The sequence below is a fragment of the Heliconius melpomene genome, chromosome 7, assembly GCF_056956725.1.
Source record: "Heliconius melpomene rosina isolate 202511_hmr_F chromosome 7, ASM5695672v1, whole genome shotgun sequence".
Lineage (NCBI taxonomy): Eukaryota > Metazoa > Arthropoda > Insecta > Lepidoptera > Nymphalidae > Heliconius > Heliconius melpomene.
Genome location: NC_140395.1, coordinates 11,521,848 through 11,533,911, shown reverse-complemented (window position 1 = coordinate 11,533,911; position 12,064 = coordinate 11,521,848).

Below are 12,064 nucleotides of genomic sequence, written 5' to 3'. Positions count from 1 at the left end.
AAGATATAAAAATGATTTAATTTGTTTATTACTTTTAGGTAAAACACACATGAAAAAGGGCATCGTCATTCAGGCCACATTGGCAAACTGAAACGTCCTCGACCTTGATCAAGCCCATATATTTAAGTTTTAGCCCAGCCCAGATGTTTTACTTTTTCACTTTTAAGTAGCATACCTACCTATATAGTTATTACTATTTATAATTTCATAATAAAACAAACGCTAAAATTTCGACAACTTTTATTTTCATGTAGTTTTTAAAATATTATATATATATTTTTTAATTAACATGAAAAACATACGGTGTTTATTTCATAGTCGCTTTTCTATTTTACTAGCTATCAAATAGAGCTTTTAGTATCATTAATCCTTTACACTCACACATCCGTTTGTTCTGCACTGATAGAATAAAAACATTCGTTGAACATATTTTAATACAGCAAAAATAGCGAATAGATAAAAAAACACAAACATTGTGAATCACTTAGCAATTTATAATAGGACAGTATTTAACTATTTATAAACCTGTATTCTATTTTGTTCGTAAAATCAACGAAATTGTGTATATAGTAGGGAAGGCAGAGGGAACCTAGTGTTAAGATAGTGGAGTGTCTCCTGTTCCTTCCGCCAAATTTTCGAGACATTGTGCAGTGATACTAAACGTCGTGCTTTAGTACAACTTTTGTAAACAGACATTTGAAAGAATATGCTTAGACATGTTTAAATTTTTAGTTGTTTAATTACTTACTATATAAAAGAATATATTACAAATTTTGGAAATATCCAATTATTTCATAATAATTTTTCAATCAAATTAACGTAAAATGATTTATGTTTTTATTAATTTCGGACCGATACCGGATCTATAGTAATTACAAGCGTATTATGATATTACCAGTTTAACGAAAATCCAATTATTTTTTAATAAATTTCCAATAATATTAAGGTGAATCTATTTACGTATTTAGTAATTTCTTACTGCTATTTGACCCATAGTACCTAGTTATAAATATTTTTTAGGAATCTAAATTTTATTATATGAGGTCGTCACGTCGCGTTTAGCTTCATGCTTTATCAGCTTTACGCTGTATCACGCACATAGCAGTGTATACAGACGGAACTTAGTGTTAAGACACTCCGTTCCCTATTTTCTGCCGAATTCTAGAGGCATTGCGTGTAGAGTGGTTGCTCGGTCAATAATTTTGTTAGTTTAAATTGGCACAAAAAAGTAAAAAGATAAATGACAGAATATTTCACACATTAGATTATTTCTTAAGGCCTTTCTAAAACGTTGCTGCTAAGCAAAATATAATATATTATCTCATTTAAATGATAACAATAATTTACGCACTTATTACCATTACGCTATTGAGCTAAAATTGTAAAATTATTTTTTTTTTCACATGTATCTGGGTAGGCAGAGGAAACATAGTGTTAAGACACTCCATTGCCCATTTTCCAAAAAGTTTTCGAGGCATTGTGTGTTAAGTATAAACTTATCTATGAAAACATAAAAAATATAAAGGATTACGTACTAAAATGGAAGTTCTTGATTCCACTATGAATAAAAATGATGACAATGTGAACTCAGGACAAACATTCGTTAGAGATCCGTGTTTCCTCGTTAGACGTGCCTCGACTAACGAATGTAAAACAAGCATGCCGGAGTGTGAGAAAGCAAGAACTACTAAAATAATTTCTTGGAACTATGTGAAAAAGGAAAACTTTTGTGTGAAAAATAGATCATAATATAAGCTTTTCTTGTCAATTTTTGTAATTATAAGTCCAAGGGAAGTACCTCATGGATTTTATTTACGCATCGCAGCATGTACAAAATGAAGGTGCTATGCATAAACGCTCGTATCTTTGGAAATTACATTTTTTTTGTGCTCCAAAAAATATTCTTCTAAAAATATATCATTAATTATGTCCTAATTTAATTCTAGATTATAATTAAATTCATTATAGATTATGTTAAATACGAAATTACATACTACTAAACAAATATGTTTAATAACTCTAAATTGCATAGTAAATTTCTCCTTATTCAATAATACTGAAATAGATATACAATAGCTAAATATCCAGAAATTCCCTTGTAGCTCTAATAGCAGTAACATGCACAAGCCTGTCCGTTCTCATCAGCCGGTCTGAAAATGGAATCGTATATCAATCGGGTGTTTGCTGTGTATACTTTGTAAACACAAACTAGAACTAAACGTTAACCAAATATATTTAAATTGATTTGTTTTGGATGAATTCGTTTATTTATACTACTAGTCTAAGATAGTGTTGTAGTTATAGTTATTATTGCTAACTTATTTAGTGAAAAATTTAGTATTAATTTCACTAAATGTGCTTTTAACAGATTAGATTATAAGTAAATTTACAATTTTAGACTTTATAATTTTACATTGAAATGCATGTGTTGTCTAAACTTTGAATGACTTTCCTCGAAACTATTTAATACATGAAAGATCTATCTATTCGGAGCAAATGACAAAAGAGGGCTATAATTTTCGTAAAAGTAAGTTAACCTCAAGTTATGAGTCCATCTGAAACTTATCCAATAAAATAACATTAATATTTTCGTTCCTTTTTCCATTTACATTTTCCTCGCTCCAACCCCGGACGTCTCTCGGTGAGCATTGATAGAACAAAGGAATAGCTAACAAATGTTTACGAGCCTTTGTCACCCGAAACTATCTCAGCATTGTGCTGGTGTACTCGACTGAGAAACAATCGAGAGTATTCTAAGTTACGGCACGTTTTAGTGTCATATTGGTTTAAAATGCTATTTTTTTAGCGAAACGTAAATGATGGCAAAGTTCACATTACATTTAAAAGAAATCACTTTTTTTTTCTTTAAAATATTTTTTAGCTTCACACTGTATCCCGAAAGTATAAATCTAGTGGACTTTCTTCCATTTTTCATGTATGACCTAGATATTGATATATATTGAAAAGGGGAACTTTCATTAAATTATATATTTTGTAGGAAGGAATAAATGGTAAATGCAGGTTCTATCCAGGATAAAGGGACTATTTTTAATTCGTCATCATAATATAACTATTCGTAATGCCTCCAAAATTCGGCGGAAAGAGGGAAGTTCCTAATGGGACCGGATTCTTAGCACTAGGCTCCCAAATTTCTCTGCCTACCCTGCTATATACAGCGCGAAGCTAAAAAAATATAAAAGAGCTCTAAATTTTCCAATAAATATAATATAATATATAATCATACGAATATATTATAAAATAAAGGCATTATTTAAACATTTAGTTTTATATTACTGAGGTTTATACTTATGATATAAATTCGAAACTCGTGTAAGTTTGTAGCATGTCGAAGTGACAAAGGTTGGTACTTGGTAAACATTTACCAACTATCCCTTTGTTCTATCAAGAGTGTGCGAAACATCCGGGTGGTTATGTCGAAATACCCGCTTGTGTAGAGTTCCAGATTGAGTTCAATTAAGTGATTTCCTGTTTTTTAGGATACCGTATAAAAATACCGTACAAAACTACTAGACATTATTTTAATAATTATTATAATTATGTCTAATGATCGAGAAGTGATAAATAAAAATAAACTTATACATTACGTCGGAATAAGTCACTTATTTCGATAAAATTGGCTTTTAAGCGTAAAATATCGGTTGTTACAGCACTCACGTACTATCATTACATGAACTGCTCCGCCAAAGTGCGTATTTATAGTTCATACAGGTTTCAGTAATGTCTTTTCGATAGTAATAAACGAAAGAATACCTAGGCATTTGGGGGTACATACAAGAATCTATATAAAATCAGGCTGAATTTGTACTTTTTAGAGCCTATTTTTCTTAATCATCCAAGTCAGAAAGAAAAGAAGAGAAAAAAACAGAAAAAATGATATTTGTCGACTAATTATAATTATATACATAGTATTTTTAGTCAATGTCTCGTTTTACGTAATTACATAAGGCTAATGTTTATCGATTTACACATATTTAAACGTCTTAAGTATGAGTATAGTACGCCTATTTACGTTATTTTTGAATATAATACTTAATATTATATAAAAGCCAATATTATATATATATATTTGTTATTTTTTTACGGTTGTGGGTTCGATCCCCACTCGAGGAAGTGAAATATTGTTTTACGTTTATAATTCCATTCCTTCGCTCTGGTGTCGGGGCAAAGCACGGCGTTGAGTTTTGCCACTCAACACGCAATGCTTCCACAATTCGGCAGAGAGTGGGGAACCGAATGTCTTAAGTTTAGTTAGTGTAACAGTGTGAACCTCTTTAAATAGAATATAGTGTTTTACCATATAAAACTTGCAAATACCTTATAAAACTTTCTCTGAAACTATATGAATTCATATCAAAGTGTTTCTAACGTTGTATAGAAACAATTTCAACAAAGACTTGTTGCTCTGCTCTAGCAACACTACAGAGGAGCAGGTAAGAGCTACACTACTTATTTCAACAATAGGACATTCTGAATAATATGAACATAAGATGCAACTTTGCCCGGACTCCGTCCATTCTAACTGGAGAGATGTTTTTCATTTTATATTCTTTCATAAGTATTTTTGTATGTAACTATATGAATTTTTGCTATTTTCAGCTTACAATATCGAATATGTCTGGGATAGAAGAAAATTCTTGTGTTAAACGTATGGCACACCGCAGACAAATTTTAGTTTTACTCTGTGAAATAAATAATACGTTGCTTTTCTCAAATCTTAATAAACCTTGCTGCTTGAATTATTAAGTACAATATTAAAATAAATAATAAGAAGATTTTTTTCTAAGTAAACATTTCAAATTCCATATATTAAAGAAAGAATATTATATATTTTCAAATTTTTTAAAATAGTCTTTCTATTGGGAACTTTCACATAAAGAGCCTGACTCTTTTCGTTATTGAACATTATTGTTGGAAGTTTATTTTTCCTTAGAGCTATATTTTAAAGTGATAACAGCTAACGTGAACGACGGCCGTTACTGTAACAAGCTTATAGCTGATCGATTTTTCCAAGCTGTGGACGAAAATAATGACTCTTGGTTTCCACAAGATATTTCAACATATGTCACATTCTATAAAACAATTGTTCTATTAAATGAAAATTCACTCTGGTTTTGAAGGTCTTCAAAACTAGAGTGAATATGCATCAACGCTCACCAGACTTGATGCGGTCAAACGCAAGCCTATTTAATATAAAAAAAAAAGAAAAGCTTAAGGCAATAAGAAATAGCATATCATATGAACTTACGCCCAGTGACTTTTTCGGTTTCGTTGGTGAAATTATAAATGATTGTAAATGAACCATGAGCAATACATCATTCAAGGAAAAAATTCTAAGAGATGTAAATAAGATTTAGATTTTCTCGATAGTTATACTTTTTAAATGTAACTTTTGAATACGATTAACCGCGTATTATATTTAGCATAATACAATTTTGGAACAACCGTTCAACTGTCCGCTACCTTTATTAAGACCATTTATCAGTTTCGACGTGTTACCAATTTCGTTTGAATGAAGCGTAGCGTAAAAATGCACTGTAACTGGACAGTACTGCTGTCACAGGACCTGTCGTGCTCGTTTCAAATTCTTCACATGCAAATTTTTAAATGATATTGCAGGAAATATGGTAGTGTATTGACACTACAGAGGTATTATGATGTTTGATACCTTCCTTACGTATGATAGTGTTTTAATTCTATGCTCAAAGTATTTGGTTATTGAAATATAAACACAGGACTATTGACTGTAAACGCTGACATTTGGGGAAATGGAATGGGGAAAAAAAAATTGGGGAAATTCTGCTCCTCAACATGCAATGCCTTCAAAAATTGGCGGAAAATGGAGAAAAAAGTGTCTTAACACAAAGTTACCTCTGCCTACCCTTCTGTGTGCGGGTCACAGGGTGAATAGTTCACCAATTTTGAATACAATTTCAAAATAATTAAACTCTAGTTACTTCAACAAATATATTCAGCAGTAAAGCCTATTTATTTCAGCTTTCCAAATACATACCAGCGGGTTTCCATATTATGCTTTCTATATATAATTGGTATCCGGAAACAGTTCCACTCGAATTTACATGCGGCGTTTCCACTGATTCATCCAGTTTATTGTTCAATAAAAACATGTAACAATGAACGCTAATGACGCTTGAGTAGATGCTATCATGAATATGAAATTACAAAATGGCATCGGTTCTTCAGTAATAATTATATGCTGGTATAATAATTATAGTGGGGTAGTGGTACAAAGGTGTGATTGTTAACGCGATAGGTTATGGGTTCGATTCTGTTTCGAGGAAATAAAGTCCTATTAATATTGCAAATAAGAAAGCTTGTGATGATGGATGGTTGTTTCATCCAAAAACTACTAAGCAGATTTACATGAAACTTTATAGTTTATACATAAGAAAAACACACATATGACTGCCCCATATTATCTTTTCGACAATTTGTGAAAATGGTTTTAAATATTTTTTAAGAAAACATAGAGTTCGTTTCGCAAAATTACACGTTGCAGTATCTATAAATATTTCTATAGGAAATTTCAAACATTGAAGAAGATCAAAAGAAGGTAAAATACTCTCTTATATTTTCTTGAATGAAAAATTAAATGTACCTAATATTTTTTCAATGGTTGTTAATTTGGCGGATTAAATCTTGCCCTTTGATGAATCTTACTGCTAGGGATTATTGTTTTAAATTTTCATTTGAAAATGTATACGCGGTGCAAAAATCAAACAAAAGGTGTTTTGAGTGGCAGAACTTAACGCCGCACTTTAAATTTAGTTTTTTTCCCATAAAGAAAAATGCTTTAATTTATCTAGCTAAGTCTATAAACTAAGCGTAACAAAAAAACATTAGAATTCGCTTATATGTATGTACCACGATTTTCTCACCCAAAATTCCATTATTAAAAAAAAATAACAGCTATAATATTCGCTCGTCGCTTTATTAAGAACGTCTTATTTCGAGCAACCGCTTGTTACGAAGACAATTTTTTAACGTACGTTCCAGCTGTAGGGGCATGCCTGTGTGGAAATTTGGCAGTCTCGTTTAATTTTCTTGTTTCATTTAACTATACGTAATTTATTTAACGTTGTTCTTGACATTGTGTTGTCTAAGCTTTTCGGTTAATTTTATTCAAATGTAACATTTGTATGACATTTTGTACTTTTACTTTACTTTCTGTAAAGTCTAAGTGATCGTAAATTCAAAAAAGATTTTAAGGTTTCCAGGTTATCAGGTCCACCAAGACCTAGAAGCAGTAATCATTAGGTTGCAGAACAAAGCTAAAAAAATAGCAACATTTAAATATATCAATTATACGGGTTGCTCTAAATTTATTTGTTGTAGCGCAGTGGTACGTAGTCTGACTGTAAACATTATAAAATTATAATTATTTTACATTATAAAGTGAGGAAGAGAAAGTGAAATATTTATTTACGTTTATATTTCCATTTCTTCGCTCTGGTGTCGAGGCAAAGCGCAGCGTTGAGTTCTGCCACTCAACACGCAAAGCCTCCGGAATTCTGCATAAAGTGGGGAACGGAGTATCTTAACACTAGATTCCCTCTATCTACCCTGCTGTGCGCGGGAAACAGCGTGAAGCTGTTTTTATTTTCTAAAACTAAAATAATAACATAAAAACAGCAATATTACAAATATTTTTAATTAAGCCAATTGCTTCACTTTACAAAGTAAATTGAACATTTTGAAACTATTTATTAATGAAGCTAGCGCGAATAGATGTTTCAAAGGAATATTTTGCTTTTGTGCTGGCGAAAAATATTTTTATATACAACATAGTTTAAATTATTCTTTAATATAGTATAAACCATATAGCTATCGCTTACTTAAGGATTTTAAATGCATTATCATAAAAAAATATTATTAGATACAGAATTTTTTATTGTTTACGTCTGCTCTACTTCTTAGTAGAGCTTTGTTTCTAGTGTGCTGTATTCTACTTCTGAGCTGTTTTCTATTTCCTTTTTTACCAATATTGAGGATGGCTGCTGTCTTGAATTTACATTTTTTATATTGCGCAAATAGCTCGTTTTTTCCTTAGTCAATTTTGTGGACTATGTCTATAATATGAAATAAATAAAGACAATAAACTTAACTATCATTTTACAATAAATATTATTTATATTGATGATATCCATCATTGGCATTATACCTATTGAACTTGTATTTTAGATAAACCAAAAATACATAACATTTTATCAGCGCAAAAGTATTAATATGTATCCAAACGCAAACACGATAGGACATGGTCTAGTCTCCTCTTGGGCGGAAGCCAACCTCAGCTGCAACGCCTGAATAATGTAGGAGGCCCGGGCGATGGATATTTTAATGCCCTCTCAATAAAATGTGAACGTTACAATTTATCCTGGCATATGTTACACGATAAATTGATTCCTTTTTAAAGTAGGCACTTTATTCATACGTTTTCTTTATAAGTTTTTATATTATTTTCCTATTTTGATGTGAAGTTGTGAATGGTGGGTTGGATTTTTAAACTATTTCTAATGGACGTCATTTTTAAAAGAGCCTGTATAATATGATAAACATAATTATATATGCATATAAAAATGGGAAAACAGTTTCTCTATGTATTTTAAATAATCCAAAATGTGGTTTTGGGGTACCCGTAAGTAACAATATCGTTAAATAAAATAGTATTACGTCAGAAGATTTTCATTACTTATACGATTTTTTTATTCCCGTTACAAATTTTAATAGAGCTCGCACTGAGCCAAATTTTGATTAAAAATTTCACCGTGCACTTTAAGAAATATTCTTGTCAATGTAAAGAGGTAACTTAATGATAAAATTTCAAAGATTTAGCGAAAAGTGGGGGAACCGAAGTATTTTAACACTACCCACCAGGTTCCCAGGTCCCATCTGCCTACCCTGCTATGTTTCCTTCTATATCTATGGTTTGAAGACGTTACATCGACAGTATATTAAAAATTCTTTGTAAATACCAAAACGAATGCCAATCACACTGGTTTCTTGTCAACATGGTATTCGCTTTACAGACAAATTGCTTTTAGTGTTTGTATAGCATTCTGTATACACGTCTCTGGTCGTAGATTTTAACATTTGTATAATATATGATAAATATCTGTATTCGAGATATTTTATTTTAAAATAAAATGCATTTTAATATTTTTAAGAATGGTTTTAATTGTATATTGCTGTAGATTTTAAATTACGTTGCATGTAAAATCTATTAAACCTGAAGTTACGTATAAAATCATAAAGGAAAGCTTGGTTGTCATGAACATCTATTTCCACTCGTGAAAATGAAATATTTAATATTTTCATTTCCTCGAAACAATCGAGTGTTAATAATATAAATATAAATAAAGATATATAAAAAAATAATAAATCAGCTTCACGCTGTATCCGGTGTACAACAGGGTAGACAAAGAGGGCCTAGTGTTAAGACACTCCGTTCCCCACTTTTCACCGGATTCTAGAGGCATTGTGTGTTAAATTGCAAAATTCAACAACCTTTGCCTCGAAATCAGAGCGAAAAAAAGGAGATATAAATTTAAATAATTATTTGAATTCCCGGGGACCGAACCCCCAACTGGGCAATTTTATTTATATTTATATTAGAAACTGATTTAAACATAAAAAAAAGACAATTAAACGTCCTACTACTGCCTTACAAGAAAAAGAAATGAGCTTTAACCTAAAGAACGAAAAGCGGAAAAATTGCATCGATAGGGCGAAATAGTCATCGTTTTGTAAGCACTAGGGAGTTGTGATTTCTTTTAAATTGCAAACGGTGTATATTTGAAGAAATACAATAAAGTAGTAGTAATAATCGATAAACAAATTGTTCCAGAACAAAATAAATATAATTTAATGTCGCTGTAATAAAAAGGCAAAGGCCGAGGCAGTGGCACAAGCGTGTGAATAGTAAGGACGATGATTGTGGGTGCGATTTCTGCTAGGGGGAAAGAATTAATATTTATTAATATTTTCTTTTCTTCGCTCAGCTAACAAGGCGGCGTTGGGCACCGCTGTTCCCAACTTTCTGCCGAATTTTCAAAGCTTAGGTATCTATGCCTTGAAAATTCAGCAGTGGGGAACGAAGTATTTTAACACTAAATTGCCTCTACCTACCCTGCTAGATGTGATATACAGCGTGATATAATATATTACAAAATAAGCATTAGCTATTACCAAAACATTACTAAATACTTTTAACCTATTACATGACTAAATACGAATAACGATCGTTTTTATACATATTAAAAAGCCAGCCAAATTGAAAAAAAAAACATACTAAAGCTTCAAAGTGACATAGCTTACTGAATTTCTTCGCAGATATTCCCACAGTGCCCTTAATAATCATTGTCGGTGTATAATAGAAGTCGAGCATGACGTCGAATTAATTCGCTTTTGGAAAATTAATTTTCCAGAATGAGGAAATTTCAAGTTGTGGTAGCATGTCATCTGGTCTGTGTTTATTTTTGTTAGTTAACAGTTCTTATAAGTCGCACACGAAGTTTGACTGTAAGCGCGACAGGTTGCGGGTTCGATGTCCACTCGAGGAAATTAAATATTTGGTATTTCCATTTTCTTCGCTCTGGTAGCGAGGCAAAGGGCGGCGTTCAGCTCTGACATTCAACATGTACACTTTTCAGCTGAATTGGAAAATCGAGTAGCGGAGCTCAATACTGTGCTTTTTTTTAAAATAATTGAGTGTTAATGTTTGAGTCTCATATGTTTTTTTTTACATTTTTAATTTATGTACTTGCACTATTCGAATGAAACCTCTGTGCTAGTTTAGGAAATACCTACATTTACAACGCCACAAACATGCAAATGTAGGCGACGTATGATTGGGGAGTCAACGTCGTTCTAATTTACATCAGGGCTAGAACTGAATTGGTCGAGAAGGTAATGGCTCTAAGATGTACTAGTTTTGATAATGTTTTAAATATTTATCAGGTTGTTGTGCTTTTTTGAAATTGAATTTTGTCGATATCTACCGATGATTGCTTACGTAAGTACAATTGTTACATCAACTGATTTAAAAAAAAATAAAAAATATGTAAGTTTCTAATAATGTGATATACTTGAGATTTTCAATTTTAGTAAATGTTGTTTTCTTTATAGTTAAGTCCCCATTTCTAGTCAAGTTTCATAATTCTAGGTGAACCAAAGTACCGTAAAAGTTTTGATTACGTGGCGTATTTAATACAATATACAGCAAAAACAAGGCATATAAATTTATATTTTTTTATTTAGAAAGTTTTTTTTCGTGATAACTTTAACTTAAAATATAATATTGATATCACTTTAATATCTTGAGAAAAATAAGCTTGACATCCAGATAGGTAAACAGATTGACAGACAGACAAAGAAACTACAAAAAGATCCAATAAGGGCTATTTTTTTATTATGATTTACGAAACCCTAAAAAAAACTGTTGCTCATTTGTATCTAGCAGCATATATATATTGAACATAAAATAAACAAAATTTGGAATTATTAAGAAACAATAATTATTAAAATATCATTAATTTATTGTTTTGTATAACCACAATGAGTGGGTTTTACCAAATTTACAATATGAAATTACCGACATGTACATGCTACATTAATTTTATGTTAAAAGTATAAAATTAATTTCATATCATATTGTAGGTACATAAAATGATTGCGCGTTGAAAATTTGTAGCCGGAAACAAGAGCAATAAATTTCATCTTTTCATAATTTCACGATATGATTTATATTATAAGTGAAAATCATTTTTGCGGTGTTTCACACAAACTGCGAGATGCTCTCATCCCAAGTGGTGAAAATCTTCTATATATATATATATATATTTATAAGTATAATAAAGTAGTGTAAGCTGATATTTATATACGCACATTTTCTGAAAAACAGAACAGAAATATCGAACAGCATGTGACTGTAACCGCGTTGGTGGTGGACTCGATTTTCCCTTAAATTGGTAACATGTGTTGCTGAAATCCTATGAAAAAGTGCAACCTTGAGTTCCACTACTCAACC